The sequence below is a fragment of the Esox lucius genome, chromosome 5 (genome assembly GCF_011004845.1).
Source record: "Esox lucius isolate fEsoLuc1 chromosome 5, fEsoLuc1.pri, whole genome shotgun sequence".
Taxonomy (NCBI): domain Eukaryota; kingdom Metazoa; phylum Chordata; class Actinopteri; order Esociformes; family Esocidae; genus Esox; species Esox lucius.
This window is the reverse complement of record NC_047573.1, coordinates 24,002,522-24,018,862: the sequence shown is the minus strand read 5'-3', so window position 1 is coordinate 24,018,862 and position 16,341 is coordinate 24,002,522.

Here is a 16,341-nt window from a genome sequence, read left to right as displayed (position 1 = left end):
AATTCACACATGTTAGTGTACTCTGAAATTAAAGCAAAGAACAAATAAAAATTGGAGACAAAAAATATAATGGAATCGCTTTGTTTAACAAAATTTTATCTACATTTCTGAATCATCAAAAGTAGCTACCTTGTGCAGACAAAACAGCTGAACACACTCAGTAAATTCTTTCTACAATCAAATTTTGATCGAAAGGTTCTTCCCAACACTGGCAGAAGTTCCCTCAGATGTGTTGCACTTGTAGGTTGCTTTGCTTTCACCCTTCTGCCCAGTTCATCCCAAACCAGGTCGATGGGGACTATGCTGGTCATTCCATGATTTGAAGCATACCGTCTTTTTCTTTTCTCCTAAGGTAGTTCTGACATATCCCGGAGGTGTGTTTTGGGTCATTATCTTGCCATAGGATGACCAACTTAGCATACACCACAGGGTAGGGCATGGCCTTGCCAATTGCTGTGGTAGCCGTTTTAGTTCAGGCTGCCTCTGTGTCCAAGTCGCCGACTCTGGATCCAGCAAAAGAGCCCCAGACCATTAAAGGAAATGTTCGCTATTTTTGATCCTAGGGACTTTGTTCTTATTATATAGCTTAATCCTGGACTGGGGATACTTTTTTTTAATCCAGTTTTGAGAGTTTAAGTTTTTTCCTGCAGTCTCTCTCTAGGCTAAAATGGAACTAAACAGGGCAACCAATGTAGCATTTGAAAATACACTGCAAAATTATCAGTTTTTCTGGTTTTACTATTCATAGGTAAGTGTTTGAGTAAAATGAACATTTTTGTTTTATTCTATAAACTACTGACAACATTACTCCCTAAATACAAATACAAAATATTGTCATTTAGAGTATATATTTGTAAAAAACAACAACTGGTCAAAATAACCAAAACAATATGCATTGTTTTCAGACCTCAAATAATGCAAAGAAAACAAATTCACATTAATTTTTTTACAGCAAAATACAAATGTTTTAACTTAGGAAGAGTTCAGAAATAAATATTTGGTGGGATGACCCTGATTTTTAATCACATCTTTCATGTGTCTTGGCATGCTCTCCACCAGTCCATCACATTGCTGTTAGGTGACTTTATGAAAATTCAAGTAGCTCAGCATTGTGACCATCCATCTTCCTCTTGATCAAATTCCAGAGGTTTTCAATGGGGTTCAGGTCTGGAGATTGGGCTGGCCATGACAGGGTTTTGTTCTGGTGGTCCTCCATCCACACCTTGATTGACCTGGCTGTGTGGCATGGAGCATTGTCCTTTGAGTTGGGGAACATTGTCAGAGCAGAAGGAAGCAGGTGTTCTTCCAGGATAACCTTGTACAAGCGTAATTCACAAAGACAAATTTGCCCGATTCCAGCCTTGCTGAAGCATCCCCAGATCATCACTGATACTCCACCATAGATCACAGTGGGTGCGAGACATTGTGGCTTGTAGGCCTCTCCAGGTCTCCGTTTAACCATTAGAAGACCAGGTGTTGGGCAAAGCTGAAAATTTGACTCATCAGAGAAGATGACCTTACTCCATTCCTCTACGGTCCAATGACTTTTGCAAACTTCAGCCTGGCTCTTCTTTGCTTGGTCCTATTGCAAGAGGATAGTGATGACCACAGCAGTGGTTTTTATACTTTTCCTTGTTAAATTAGATTTGGTTCAGGTAATCACCTAATCATTAAATAAAATGAGGTGTGCCTGTGTTGAAATTTAACAGACACTGGAATGGAATGGCTGCCATACATGTAGAGATACTGATTTAAGAAAAATTAGGAGTGTTCTCTTAATTTTTTCCAGAGCTATACAGTGGGGAGAACAAGTATTTGATACACTGCAGATTTTGCAGGTTTTCCTACTTACATTGTATTAATTTGCCTTTTATTGCATGACATAAGTATTTGATCACCTACCAACTGGTAAGAATTCTGGCTCTCACAGACCTGTTAGTTTTTCTTTAAGAAGCCCTCCTGTTCTCCACTCATTACCTGTATTATCTGCACCTGTTTGAACTCGTTACTTGTATAAAAGACACCTGTCCACACAGTCAATCAAACAGACTCCAACCTCTCCACAATGGCCAAGACCAGAAAGCTGTGTAAGAACATCAGGGATAAAATTGTAGACCTGCACAAGGCTGGGATGGGCTACAGCACAATAGGCAAGCAGCTTGGTGAGAAGGCAACAACTGTTGGCGCAATTATTAGAAAATGGAAGAAGTTTAATCTCCCTCGGTCTGGGGCACCATGCAAGATCTCACCTTGTGGGGCATCAATTATCATGAGGAAGGTGAGGGATCAGCCAGAACTACATGGCAGGACCTGGTCAATGACCTGAAGAGAGCTGGGACCACAATCTCAAAGAAAACCATTAGTAACACAATACTCTGGCATGGATTAAAATCCTTCAGTGCACGCAAGGTCCCCCTGCTCAAGCCACCGCATGTCCAGGCCCATCTGAAGTTTTCCAATGACCATCTGGATGATCCAGAGGAGGAATGGGAGAAGGTCATGTGGTCTGGTGAGCCAAAAATAGAGCTTTTTGGTCTAAACTCCAGTCGCCGTGTTTGGAGGAAGGAGGATGAGTACAACCCCAAGAACACCATCCCAACCGTGAAGCATGGAGGTGGAAACATCATTCTTTGGGGATGCTTTTCTGCAAAGGGGACAGGATGACTGCACCGTATTGAGGGGAGGATGGATGGGGCCATGTATCGCGAGATCTTGACCAACAACCTCCTTCCCTCAGTAAGAGCATTGAAGATGGGTCGTGGCTGGGTCTTCCAGCATGACAACAACCCGAAACACACAGCCAGGGCAACTAAGGAGTGGCTCCGTAAGAAGCATCTTAAGGTCCTGGAGTGGCCTAGCCAGTCTCCAGACCTGAACCAAATAGAAAATCTTTGGAGGGAGTAAAAAGTCCGTATTGCCCAGCGACAGCCCCAAAACCTAAAGGATCTGGAGAAGGTCTGCAAAAATCCCTGCTGCAGTGTGTGCAAACCTGGTCAAGAACGACAGGAAACATATGATCTCTGTAATTGCAAACAAAGGTTTCTGTACCAAATATTGAGTTCTGCTTTTCTGTATCAAATACTTATGTCATGCAATAAAATGCAAATTAATTACTTAAAAATCATACAATGTGATTTTCCGGATTTTTGTTTTAGATTCCATCACTCACAGTTGAAGGGAACCTATGATAAAAATTAGACTTATATACTCACCTAAAGGATTATTAGGAACACCTGTTCAATTTCTCATTAATGCAATTATCTAATCAACCAATCCCATGGCAGTTGCTTCAATGCATTTAGGGGTGTGGTCCTGGTCAAGACAACCTCCTGAACTCCAAACTGAATGTCAGAATGGGAAAGAAAGGTGATTTAAGCAATTTTGAGCGTGGCATGGTTGTTGGTGCCAGACGGGCTGCTCTGAGTATTTCACAATCTGCTCAGTTACTGGGATTTTCACGCACAACCATTTCTAGGGTTTACAAAGAATGGTGTGAAAAGGGAAAAACATCCAGTATGCCGCAGTCCTGTGGGCGAAAATGCCTTGTTGATGCTAGTGGTCAGAGGAGAATGGGCCGACTGATTCAAGCTGATAGAAGAGCAACTTTGACAGAAATAACCACTTGTTACAACCGAGGTATGCAGCAAAGCATTTGTGAAGCCACAACACGCACAACCTTGAGGCGGATGGGCTACAACAGCAGAAGACCCCACTGGGTACCACTCATCTCCACTACAAATAGGAAAAAGAGGCTACAATTTGCACGAGCTCACCAAAATTGGACAGTTGAAGACTGGAAGAATGTTGCCTAGTCTGATGAGTCTCGATTTCTGTTGAGACATTCAGATGGTGGAGTCAGAATTTGGCGTAAACAGAATGAGAATATGGATCCATCATGCCTTGTTACCACTGTGCAGGCTGGTGGTGGTGGTATAATGGTGTAGGGGATGTTTTCTTGGCACACTTTAGGCCCCTTAGTGCCAATTGGGCATTGTTTAAATGCCACGGCCTACCTGAGCATTGTTTCTGACCATGTCCATCCCTTTATGACCACCATGTACCCATCCTCTGATGGCTACTTCCAGCAGGATAATGCACCATGTCACAAAGCTTGAATCATTTCAAATTGGTTTCTTGAACATGACAATGAGTTCACTGTACTGAAATGGCCCCCACAGCCACCAGATCTCAACCCAATAGAGCATCTTTGGGATGTGGTGGAACGGGAGCTTCGTGCCCTGGATGTGCATCCCACAAATCTCCATCAACTGCAAGATGTTATCCAATCAATATGGGCCAACATTTCTAAAGAATGCTTTCAGCACCTTGTTGAATCAATGCCACGTAGAATTAAGGCAGTTCTTAAGGAGAAAGGGGGTCAAACACAGTATTAGTATGGTGTTCCTAATAATCCTTTAGGTGAGTGTATATGCTTTGTAAGTGGGAAAAGCATATTTTATTTGATCCACTGCTGATTTTGTACGTTTGCCCACTGACAAAGAAATAATCAGTCTATAATTTTAATGGTAGGTTTATTTGAACAGTGAGACAGAATAAGAACAAAAAAATCCAGAAAAGCGCATGTCAAAAATGTTATCAATTGATTTGCATTTTAATGAGTGAAATAAATATTTGATCCCCTCTCAATCAGAAATATTTCTAGCTCCCAGGTGTCTTTTATACAGGTAACAAGGTGAGATTAGGAGCACTCCCTTTAAGAGTTTGAAACTTTGAGAGGGGATGAAATACTTATTAATATAATACTTATCAAATATACCTACCACTGAAAAAATAGACTGATCATTTCTTTGTCAGTGGGCAAACATACAAAATCAGCAGGGGGTCAAATATTTTTTTCCATCACTGTAGGTCTCCGTATGTTCTCTTGAAAGAATTGTGCCAAAACGAGCACAAATAGTTTTCAGAGAACATACAAAATACAGTACACTGGCCTTCCCATTTTGGCTAACCAAATGTATCATATAATTACGAACCCTATATCTGTTGCTCTCTTCACTTTCATTGTAGTCAGGAGAGGCATCCTTTTAATCATCCGAAAAAAGGCCCCAGGGTAAACAGTAGCAAACCTTTAAAGCATCCTCTTCCATGTTTGACACTTGGTGTCATTGAGGAACCATCCTTTGAGTTAAAAAACACAGAACAGAACAAGCCAGTAGAAAAAGCCAAACCTCCTTCATTACCGAGTCATCTTGCCTACAACGTCCAAGTCTCTCCAGACTCTGGAACCCGGAAGAGTATGAGTTACATTTACAGCAGACTGGCCTATAACTACAAATTAACCACAAGGGAACCCTGTCTGTCCCCTCTCCATCTTTCCCAACAGCAGCTTGTCTGAATCAGTTACTTCCCCCTAAAGGGATTTTGAAATCTCTCCTAGTCTTCATTTACCAACATCCTACCTCCATGACTGTCACTTACACAGTTGTTTTGGAGCAAACTCTGCGTCCTCATGACTTCTCAGTATGTCCCGTATGTGTGCGGCTGCAAATGGCTTATGCGGTCTTCCTCCTGGGTCAGGTTGTGGCTGGGGATTGATGAACTCTTTTGATTGATGGGTGCTCTGGGACCAGCTGACTGGAAGGACCAGACCAAGACACAGGGCCAGAAGACTGGCCACCACGGCATCCATACTAACAGGCTCACCTTTGAGACAGAAATTCTCTCTGGAGATCAGAAGTAATGGCCTACTTGATCGTGCTCTCATTGCAATGCTAAATGTCTCTCCTTCATACCTCAGATCTAGTTCAGGTTATTCCAATTTCTCACATAGAAAAGCTCGAGGACATCTCCTGTAATTACTAGGTTGTTATGATCATCCAAGGACCACATGTTGAATGAGACCAGTTTTCTTTGTTTAATGTTGCATAGCAGAGTAACACACATTTTAACACAGTTACACACGTTTTGTTACGACTCTACTCCAACACATAGAATTTGACATCAAACAATGACTAAGGCAGACATTTAGCTAAGTTGAGTTAAACCGTGTTTAATTGAACTGTGTAAAACAGTGGATATAAAAAGTCTACACACCTCTGTTAAAATGCCAGGTTTTTGTAATGTAAAAGAATGAGACAAAGATAAATCATATCAAAACCTTTTCCACTTTTAATGTGACCTATCATGTGAACAATTCAATTGAAAAACAAACTGAAAATCTTAGACGGGTAAAAATGACAAATAAAAACCTTTCAATAACCTGGTTGCATAAGTGTGTGTATCCCACTTGAAAATAGCCTACAAACAGGTTTAGGTTATACCTAGTTAATATCTAATTCCTTGATTACTTATGTTTTCTCATGTAGTAATGTTTTCTCTGCAAACCATATCTTGCCCAGTAGGGGGCAGTGGTGGCGCTGCATAGAGGGGAAACAGCTACACTGATTCTTAAGAGAGAAGGAGAAAATCGAGAACAGCAGAACGATAGCGAGCTGAAGCTGTATTTAGATTTGCCACACTGAGTAAAAAGAAAAAATATATAACAATTAAGAGCTAGTTAAAAGGGTTTTTCCACCAAACCTACATCTATGGAAGGAATAGCAGAGCAAAGGGTCGCAAATACGACAAGGAGTTTACAAACCCGATTCCAAAAAAGTTGGGACACTGTACAATTGTGAATAAAAACAGAATGCAATGATGTGGAAGTTTCAAATTTCAATATTTTATTCAGAATACAACATAGATGACATATCAAATGTTTAAACTGAGAAAATGTATCACTTTAAGGGAAAAATAAGTTGATTTTCAATTTCATGGCATCAACACATCTCAAAAAAGTTGGGACAAGGCCATGTTTACCACTGTGTGGCATCCCCTTTTCTTTTTATAACAAACTGCAAACGTCTGGGGACTGAGGAGACAAGTTCCTCAAGTTTATTGTCCCATTCTTGTCTAATACAGGCTTCTAGTTGCTCAACTGTCTTAGGTCTTCTTTGTCGCACCTTCCTCTTTATGATGCGTCAAATGTTTTCAATGGGTGAAAGATCTGGACTGCAGGCTGGCCATTTCAATACCCGGCTCCTTCTTTTATGCAGCCATGACATTGTAATTGATGCAGTATGTGGTCTGGCATTGTCATGTTGGAAAATGCAAGGTCTTCCCTGAAAGAGACAACGTCTGGATGGGAGCATATGTTGTTCTAGAACTTGGATATAACTGTCAGCATTGATGGTGCCTTTCCAGATGTGTAGGCTGCCCATGCCACACGCAGTCATGCAACCCTATACCATCAGAGATGCAGGCTTCTGAACTGAGCGCTGATAACAACTTGGGTTGTCCTTGTCCTCTTTAGTCCGGATGACATGGCGGCCCAGTTTTCCAAAATGAACTTCAAATTTTGATTCGTCTGACCACAGAACACTTTCCCACTTTGCCACAGTCCATTTTAAATGATCCTTGGCCCAGAGGAAACACCTGCGCTTCTGGATCCTGTTTAGATACGGCTTCTCTTTTGACCTATAGAGTTTTAGCCGGCAACGGCGAATGGCACGGGGGATTGTGTTCACCAACAATGTTTTCTGGAAGTATTCCTGAGCCCATGTTGTGATTTCCATTACAGTATCATTCCTCTATGTGATGCAGTGCCGTCTGAGGGCCCGAAGATCACGGGCATCCAGTATGGTTTTCCGGCCTTGACCCTTACGCACAGAGATTGTTCCAGATTCTCTGAATCTTTAGGAGATATTATGCACTGTAGATGATGATTACTTCAAACTCTTTGCAATTTCTCTCTGAGAAACTCCTTACTGATATTGCTCCACTATTTTGCACCGCAGCATTGGGGGTATTGGTGATCCTCTGTCCATCTTGACTTCTGAGAGACACTGCCACTCTGAGAGGCTCTTTTTATACCCAATCATGTTGCCAATTGACATAATAAATTGCAAATTGGTCCTCCAGCTGTTCCTTATCTGTACATTTAACTTTTCCGGCCTCTTATTGCTAGATGTCCCAACTTTTTTGGAATCGGATTGGTACTTACTTGTATTAATTTTCCCCTGTGAGTGTTGTACACGTGTTCGTTAATTGTGTTACTAGCAAACATAGCGTGATAGATGGGTTTACAGAGTCAAGCCCGTGGAGTTATCCCTATTTTTTGCTGTAAATCCAGTTGTGTAATGCATTGTGTGAAAATGAATTGATGATATGTGCACTGTATACGTTTTTTTTAAACTATCGGAGTTGAACATGAGTTTAATGATTTGAAGTGCTATTCCATGCTATGTCGAAGCTGTGTTACTACGTGAGATGCTAGTGTTTGAGTTTCATGTAGTGAATGTAAAGATTGAAAATAAGAATTTAAGCTACTACATGAATAAGAGTTATATTTCCAGATCTGGTAAAGTTATTGAGAGAGTAATTGAGCATTGCCCTGCAGGTTATTTTTTTTTATGCATGATTCTATTGTTCTATTGGAGTTCTATTGGAAGGTTTCGCCATTTGACACGCTAGGCAGAGCAGCCAAGGGCGTAAATGATCATCTTGCCTGCCACACGGACGGCTTCTACTCACCATTTCTTAATTTCATCATTCAGATAAGGGAGAGATTTCACCACAATTTTAAAAAAACATACTACCTGGGTTGATGGACTTTGGGTTATTATTTTGGGGTTATTTCATGAGAACTCTGAGGTCATTTTATTTTCTGTTTTTTTCTCAACTTATGTGTAACAAGAGGGTTGAAAACTAAAAGGACATTGCGAAAGAAAAGAGAAACAAGGTCATACTGTTTGATAATTGATGTTTAATAAACGCTGGCTATATGTTCTGAGTAAACTATTTGGTACTTTTATTTCTCTCTCCTCTTTTGAAAAGTTTCTAAGAGAGGCAGCACTTCACTCTACATTACAATAAGTGCCCCTTACATGTGCACACCCTCTTACAATTAGGGATGTGGCTGTGTTCAGAATTAACCAATCACATTCAAACTCATGTTAAATAGAAGTCATTACACACCTGCCGTCATCTAAAGTGACTCTGATTAATCACAAATAAAGTTCAGCTGTTCTAGTAGGATTTTCCTGACATTTTCTTAGTTGCATCTCAAAGCAAAAGCCATATTCCGCAGAGAGCTTCCAAAGCATCAGAGGGATCTCATTGTTGAAAAATATCAGTCTGGAGAAGGTTACAAAATAATTTCCAAAGCATTAGATATAGCATGGAACACAGTGAAAACAGTCATCATCAAGTGGAGAAAATATGAGACATTACCAAGAACTGGACGTCCCTCCAAAAATGATGAAAAGACTAGAAGAAAACTGGTCATGGAGGCTTCCAAGAGGCCTACAGCAACATTAAAGGAACTGCAGGAATTTCTGGCAAGTACTGGCTGTGTGCTACATGTGACAACAATCTCCCGTATTCTTCATCTGAATGGCCTATGTGGTAGGGTGGCAAGACTTTTCTTACAAAGAAAAACATCCAAGCCCGACTTAAGTTTGCAAACATCAAGTCTCCCAAAAGCATGTAGGAAAATGTGTTATGGTCTGATGAAACCCTTTTTGGCCATAATTCCAAAAGGTATGTTTGGCGCAAAAACAACACTGCACATCACCCAAAAATAACACCATACCCACAGTGAAGCATGATGGTGGCAGCATCATGCTTTGGGGCTGTTTTTTTGTCCAGCTGGAACCAGGGCCTTAGTCAGGGTGGAGGGAATTATGAAAAGTTCCAAATACCAGGAAATTTTGGCACAAAACCTTCAGGTGTCTGTTAGAAAGCTGAAGAAGAAGTTCACCTTTCAGCACGACAACAACCCAAAGCACACATCCAAATCCACAAAAGCATGGCTTCACCAGAAGAACATTAACATTTTGGAATGGCCCAGCCAGAGCCCAGACCTGAATCCAATTGAACATCTGTGGGGTGATCTGAAGAGGGCTGTGCACAGGAGATGTCCTTGCAATCTGACAGATTTGGAGCACTTTTGCAAAGAAGAGTGGGCAAATATTGCCACGTCAAGATGTGCCATGCAAATAGACTCCTACCCAAAAAGACTGAGTGCTGTAATAAAATCAAAAGGTGCTTCAACAAAATATTAGTTTAAGGGTGTGCACACTTGTGCAACCAGGTTATTGTGAGTTTTTTATTTTTCCCCCTCAAAGATTTCAGTTTGTTTTTCAATTTAATTGTTCACGTTATAGGTTACATTAAACAAGGAAAAAGTTCTGACATGATTTATCTTTGTCTCATTCTTTTACATCACAAGAAACTGGCATTTTAACAGGGGTGTGTAGACTTTTTATTACGGGAACACGTAATCATCACAGTACAACACCAAGTCGACTATACATCAGGGATATCAATCTGTCCAGTTAGGAAGCATAATTGATTGTGAATCAGTGTCACATGTTTTGGTGCGAATGAAAGTGACAACAGTTGCACTGAAGAAGCAACAGCAAGACAACCCCCAATAAGAGAATAGGTTTGCAGGTGGTGGGCAAAGACAATTGCTCTCTCCTTATCCTTCCTGACTGATTCTTCTCAAATTTTGCATAATGCTAGTATCCTTGTCACTACTGGTATCATGAGGTTGTACCTGTAGCTCATTCAGGTTCCACAGGTAGTAGTCCAGCTCCTCCAGGATGGCACATCCATACAGTGGGGCAAAAAAGTATTTAGTCAGCCACCAATTGTGCAAGTTCTCCCACTTAATAAGATGAGAGAGTCCTGTAATTTTCATCATAGGTACACATCAACTATGAGAGACGACATAAGAAACAATCCAGAAAATCACATTGTAGAATTTTTAATGAATTTATTGGTAAATTCCTCAGTAAATTAAGTATTTGGTCACCTACAAACAAGCAAGATTTCTGGCTTTCACAGACCTGTAACTTCTTCTTTAAGAGGCTCCTCTGTCCTCCACCCGTTACCTGTATAAATGGCACCTGTTTGAACTTGTTATCAGTATAAAAGACACCTGTCAACAACCTCAAACAGTCACACTCCAAACTCCACTATGGCCAAGACCAAAGAGCTGTCAAAGGACACCAGAAACAAAATTGTAGACCTGCACCAGGCTGGGAAGACTGAATCTGCAATAGGTAAGCAGCTTGGTGTGTAGAAATCAACGGTGGGAGCAATTATAAGAAAATGGAAGACATACAAGACCACTGATAATCTCCCTTGATCCGGGGCTCCACGCAAGATCTCACCCCGTGGGGTCAAAATGATCACAAGAACGATGAGGAAAAATCCCAGAACCACACGGCGGGACCTAGTGAATGACCTGCACAGAGCTGGGACCAAAGTAACAAAGGCTACCATCAGTAACACACTATGCCGCCAGGGACTCAAATCCTGCAGTGCCAGACGTGTCCCCCTGCTTAAGCCATGTCCAGGCCCATCTGAGGTTTGCTGGAGAGCATTTAGATGGTCCAGAAGAGGATTGGGAGAATGTCATATGGTCAGATGAAACCTAAATAGAACTTTTTGGTAAAAACTCAACTCGTCGTGTTTGGAGGAGAAAGAATGCGGAGTTGCATCCAAATAACACCATACCTACCAAGCATGGGGGTGAAAACATCATGCTTTGGGGCTGTTTTTCTGCAAAGGGACTAGAACGACTGATCCATGTAAAGGAAAGAATGAATGGGGCCATGTATCATGAGATTTTGAGTGAAAACCTTCCATCAGCAAGGGCATTGAAAATGAAACGTGGCTGGGTCTTTCAGGATGACAATGATCCCAAACACACCGCCCGGCCAACGAAGGAGTGGCTTCGTAAGAAGCATTTTAAGGTCCTGGAGTGGCCTAGCCAGTCACCAGATCTCAACCCCATAGAAAATCTTTAGAGGGAGTTGAAAGTCTGTGTTGCCCAGCGACAGCCCCAAAACATCACTGCTCTAGAGGAGATCTGCATGGGGGAATGGGCCAAAATACCAGCAACACTGTGTGAAAACCTTGTAAAGACTTACAGAAAACGTTTGACCTCTGTCATTGCCAACAAAGGGTATATAACAAAGTATTGAGATTAACTTTTGTTATTGACCAAATACTTATTTTCCGCCATAATTTACCAATACATTCATTACAAATCATACAATGTGTTTTTCTCATTTTGTCTCTCATAGTTGAAGTGTACCTATGATTAAATTTACAGGCCTCTCTCATCTTTTTAAGTGGGAGAACTTGCACAATTGGTGGCTGAGTAAATACTTTTTTGCCCCACTCTAAATACCTGGACAAATTATGTTTAAATACTTGATGGTTTGTCAATGAGGTAACACTGCAGCTGCTAGCAAAGACGTTTCCTCCAAGCTAGCGAGTGGCACCAAGACATTGTTCCACATACACAACAGCATGTAAATTAAAAAAGTTTTGACTCTATTGTCGGTACCAACAAACAGGGGCGACTGGTCATTAGGGGCAGATGTCAACAGAAATACTCACTTCCTATAATTTATTATCTATGAATATAGCATCTTCCTATACTGCATATATTGGATTTTATTTTATGTTCATTGGTCCCTGCCTTGCTGCTTCAGACTGCATTCTGATGATTAGATTTTGCAGTAGTAGGCCATAGGCTAAGCGTGAATGTGGAGCTAGCCCCTCTCTCACAATGCAATGTATATTGTACGTGTGAAAATATTAATATGCATGCTCAGAATGTTAGTGTGATCAATGTAGATCACACAAATTTGATGCCAAGTGGGGCTGTCAGCCGGTGTATAGAGGACATACACACACAACCAGGATGGGATGAGGTCACCATAAGTGAGGCATACAGCCTGTCAAAAAACTCAGGGACTGAGCCTTTCTGCAGCTGCTGGAAATGTTTTTCTTCCTTATGCCAGAAGTTGATGTTTTATACAACACTCTGCAAAAATGGAGCATCGATGCATCTGGGATTAGCAGTGCACTCACCCGTTTCAAGGAGAATGTCCAGAATATGTGGAAGCAAACTGATGAATGGGCTGCCACCATTCACAATGGAACAGATGAGCCAGGCCGAAGAATAACCAACACAGCGCCAGTGATGAAGGCATGCAACACAGTCATCTCCCAGGTGGAGCAGAGGTTTTCACAAAGTGACCACCTGATCGCTGCCAAGCTGGTTGACAGCTCGCTCTTCCCACAATTTGTCCTGTCATTAACTACATCTGAGCTTGACTGTGCGGTGAAACTATGGCCTCTAGGAAACAAGGAAAAGTTGAAGTCTGAGCTGACCACTCTGTACCGCCACACTGAGCTTCACACTGGTAAAGCGGCCCTGTCTCTGTTAAGATCCATCCATGAGAACAACCTAGAGGAGGCTTTTGCTGAGACCGTCATTCTGCTGAAAATTATCATAACAACACCTATTATGACATCCGAGTCAGAGAGGAACTTTTCCACCTTGAAGTGGGTAAAAACCTTTACTCGCAATACCATGGGACAGCCGCGACTCAACGCTCTGGCCCTGTTGTCCGTCGAAAGCCAGTTGATTCAGCAGCTACATGACTTCATTCCCAAAGTAATCGAAAAGTTTGCCCAGAGGAAGAACCGCCGTGCCACCTTTCTCATCAAGTGTGCCCTCAGCTTTGGTGAGTGAAAGCATATTTTATCATCCTGCCTTTGTGGTGCTGGTCCCTGCATTGGTCATATTTTTTGCTGGATTGATTGATATAGATGGTGACGAGTGTCAGTGTGTCCATGCTTATCTATTAAGGTTGTTGTCATAGAATGGATCTGTATCCCTATAAGGTTGTATTTCCGCTTCGTTTTGGCCTTCAGTGGTGTTGAGTTCATTGCTGTTCGCGTATGGCCCTGTAGGCACATTGGTTCTAAGCTTGGTTACATTCCTAATTAAGGTTTGTAAATATGACAATGGTAATTCTACATGTGTGTGAGAAAGAAGGAGAGCAATTACACAAGAAGTTCTCTCTATCTCTCTCTCTGGGGCCATCTGCCCCATGGTTATAATAGAGGTTGTCATACTCTGCTCTGTCTCCCTTTTTTTCTTCACAAGAAAGTTTTAGATATGCAGTCATCAGTGATTTCCAACAAGCCACGGCTGGCTTCACCTTCTTTGACCGCTGGAGCGGTCTCTGCTAGCCCAGCGTCTCAGCCAGGATCATGTCTCCACCAGCCTGACGGAGAAGCAATTCGCCCTGTCTGTGGAGTCCCTGGCGGCCTGCAACAATGTGGGCCTCCTGGCGGCGGCTGTGGCCGGGATGACAGAGGGTCGCACCTTGTTATCCCTGGCTGAGGTGAGTGATGTGGCTAGGGCTTTGGCGACCTTTCTCAAGCTCACCCAGGCTAACTCCCTCTCAGCCAGGTGATGGCCACATCGGTTGTCCCCTTTTGCCGGTTCCCGCTTCCTCTTTGGCGTCCGTTGCCCCCCCCCCCCCCCCCCCGAGGCTTCAGGGTTCACGGAAGCCTGGGGGTCGACTGTGTCACCGTACACAACATCGCCACCCAAGGTTGTCCCCTCCACCTCCTCCTTCCTGCTGGCAGAACGAGGGGGGCCGGAAGGTCCCACCGTTCAAGAAACGCCGAACCTGACTCTTTGGGGGGGGAGTGTCCCTCGGACGCTTCCCCACCCTGTGTGCATTTGGTGGGAAGCTCTTTTGTGGTGAATAAAGCTGTGTCTGCACCTTATTTACCAGTGAGTGAGTCTTCATTGCAGACGGCTGTTGCATGCCCGGGTAAGGTTAGTGAGCGGTCTTCCTGCCCTCAGTCTCTGACTGGGGGCAGTGGTCTACGACTCCATGAGTCTGTGGCTCCCCCTCCTGCCGCCGCTGGGGTGGCTGGCGTGTCCGGGCAGGGTTCTGTTGGGCGAGGTGGAGTTCTCTGCTCGCCCCATTGAGGTCTCAGGCCAGCTGTACACGGCTGCGCCACCTGCTGGAGCCTCTATCTCTATGGTTATGGCTGTAACCGATGGGGAGATGGATGGCTCGGCCCAGGTGACGCGTGCATCTTCCTCTCCCTTTCCGGTTGGCCCCACCTTGGGCGGGGTGGCTGTTAGCGAACGGCCCCCCTGCAGCAGTCGGGCCGAGGAAGTGTACAGTCAATGGCTGGCCTCAGCACCCCAGCTGCGTGCTCGCCCGCTCTCTCTTTTTTACTTATAATGGCGTCGGATATGCACACTGCCGGGCTGGTTAGAAAAGACACTGAGGAAGGGTTATGCGCTACAGTTCCACTGCCCGCCTCCCCCATTCTCAAGGGTCATAGAGACAGTAATGATATCTCCTTTGAAGGTCACTGCCCTGCAGGAGGAGATTGCGGACCTTCTAGAGAAGGAGGCAGTGTCTCTAGTCCCGTTGGACGAGAGGGAGAGGGGGCTGTACACCCCCTACTTCCTGGTGCCCAAGAAAACGGGAGGCATGAGGCCGATTCTCGACCTGCATGTTTTGCAGTGCGTGTCGAAGAGGCTGTTTTCGCATGCTCACGACGAAACGTCTCTTGGAGTGCGTGCACCTTGGGGATTTTTGCATCAGCATCGACTTAAAGGACGCTTACTTCCATGTTCCAATACTGCCTCGCCACAGGAAGTTCCTGCAATTTGCTTTTCAGGGCCAGGTGTACAAGTACACGAGTACACTTTCACCAAGTGCGTGGAGGCGGCCTTGGGACTGCTCAAGTGTCAAGGTGTTAGAGTTTTGGCCTACTTAGATGACCTTTTGGTCCTGGCGCACTCAGCGGAACAGGCCCAGGTTCACACGTTCAGGTGGTGACTCAGCTCACTCGTCTGGGGTTTGCGGTGAACTGGAAAGAGAGCGCTCCTCAGCCCCGTTAACTAGTGGTATTTCTGGGGCTCCAGTTATCCGATGTCTATGAGGGTGGGGAACTCAATATGGGCGTGGACTACCCCCTGTGGTTTTCTCTTCCAGCGCCATCGTTGGGCGTAGACGTGTTAGCTCACTGGGCCATGGCCGAGAGTGCTGCTGTACGCGTTTCCCCCTCTCCAGTGCATTCTCCCTGTCATGTGTCGGGTGCGGTCGGAGGGGCTATCACTCATTCTGATGAATGAGCGATAGCCCGGGTGCCCTGTGGTTTGCCCACAGGTTTGGCCACAGGGCCCGGGTGCCCTGTGGTTTGCAGAAGCAGCCCAGATGGTGGTGTGGACGCCAAGGCCGATCCCATACCGCCACGGGGCGTTGACACAGGCGAATGGCTCAATCGGGGTGTTCCCTGTGCTGGCTGTAGAAGCACATCAATAGAGAGGCGAAGGGAAGGAAAACATGTGGTAGAAAAAAAGTGTACAAGCAATAGGGATAACCGCACCCTGGAGAGGATTGTGAAACAAAACCCATTCAAAAATGTGGGGGAGATGCACAAAGAGTGGACTGCAGCTGGAGTCAGTGCCTCAAGAACCACCACGCACAGACT